At 39.2% G+C, this 1,581-nt stretch overlaps 1 pseudogene; it reads left to right on the top strand.

Annotated features, from left to right (window-relative positions):
- The first annotated feature begins 376 nt into the window (after window positions 1–376).
- LOC138144418 (histone H3.3A-like) lies at window positions 377–1,327 on the top strand (annotated as a pseudogene).
- The last annotated feature ends 254 nt before the right edge of the window (window positions 1,328–1,581 follow it).

The following is a 1,581-nucleotide window of genomic DNA, read 5'->3' as shown; positions in this document are numbered from 1 at the left end:
GAGAAAATACAAATCAGCAAAATTATAAATGGAAAAATAGACAAAACAAAGAAAAAGAAAAAATTGTATTATTAGGAGATAACTCACATAGCTACATTATAACAAATTAGAAAATTTAAAGGAAATTGGTGATTAGGTACTAAAATATAAGTTGCCAAAACTGACAACAGGAAACGAATAATGTAAGTAGACCAATTCCAAAGGAAGAATTAAGATGAGTCATAAAAGAATCCAGATGGTTTCATAATGGAATTCATCCAAACATTCAAAGACAAATAATTTCGGTGTTCGCAGCCGTCGCCACCTTAGCTCTCCAGCGCTAGGGCCGCCTCTCACTCTCCAAGCCCAAGCCGAAAGAGAAGGGGGTGTATAAGGAGAAGTTTTCAGGAACATGGCTCGTACCAAGCAAACTGCCCGTAAATCCACCGGTGGTAAAGTCCCCAGGAAGCAGCTCACTGAAAAAGCCGCTCTCAAGAGTTCGCCCTCTACTGGAGGGGTCAAGAAACCTCATCGCTACAGGCCAGGTACTGTGGCTCTCCGTGAAATCAGACGTTATCAGAAATCCACCGAACTTCTGATTCGTAAACTTCCCTTCCAGCGTCTGGTGCATGAAATTGCTCAGGACTTCAAAACAGATCGGCGCTTCTAGAGTGCAGCAATTGGTGCTTTGCAGGAGGCAAGTGAAGCCTATCTGGTTGGCCTGTTTGAGGACACCAACCTATGTGCTATCCACGCCAAACGTGTCACAATCATGCCAAAAGATATCCAGCTAGCACGCCGCATACGTGGAGAACGTGCTTAAACTCCACTATGATGGGAAACATTCTTCATTCTCAAAACAGAAAAAAATCTCTTCTTCCTGTTATTGGTAGTTCTGAACGTTAGATATTTTTTTCCCATGGGGTCAAAAGGTACCTAAGTATATGATTGCAAATGGAAAAAATAGGGGACAGAATCAGGTATGGCAACTTTTTTCCATTTTCATTTGTGTGTGAATTTTGAATGCGAGGACATAAAGCATTAATGTGGTCAAAAAAATGTTTCCGTGAACAAGTTTCAACAATTCAACTTTATAACAATTATAAATAAACCTGTTAATTTTTTCTGGACAATGCCAGCATTTGGATTTTTTTAAAAAGTAAATTTTTTATTGACAGCAACTAAATGGTGTTTGTAGCATTTTTATCATACGGTAGATTCCATCCATTCACTATACTTTTCTAACTGAGTTGTCCTACATGCAAGTACATGTTTTTAATGTTGTCTGTCTTCTGTGCTGTTCCTGTAAGTTTGCTATTAAAATACATTAAACTACAAAAAAAAATAATTTCTTTGTTACACAATTTTTTGGCAAATATAGATGAAGGTAGTCCTTATTAAACTCTAGCAATTCTCATCATAACTCATACTTGCAGTGATGACTTGGGTCCCAGAGCGGAGGACTCAATTACATTAGGCCCTCAAGATTCTTGGGGTAGTCCTGAGGGGTTGGGGATACCTCCACATAGGAGAATTAAAGGGGAGAGACAGAGAGAGAGACAGAGAGAGAGACAGACAGAGAGACAGACAGAGAAAGAGACA

This window comes from Petaurus breviceps, unplaced genomic scaffold (genome assembly GCF_028583685.1).
Source record: "Petaurus breviceps papuanus isolate PSGF00001 unplaced genomic scaffold, PetGlider_PUasm1.0 90700, whole genome shotgun sequence".
Taxonomy (NCBI): domain Eukaryota; kingdom Metazoa; phylum Chordata; class Mammalia; order Diprotodontia; family Petauridae; genus Petaurus; species Petaurus breviceps.
The sequence above is the reverse complement of the archived record's forward strand: the minus strand, read 5'-3'. Positions and strand labels throughout refer to the sequence as shown.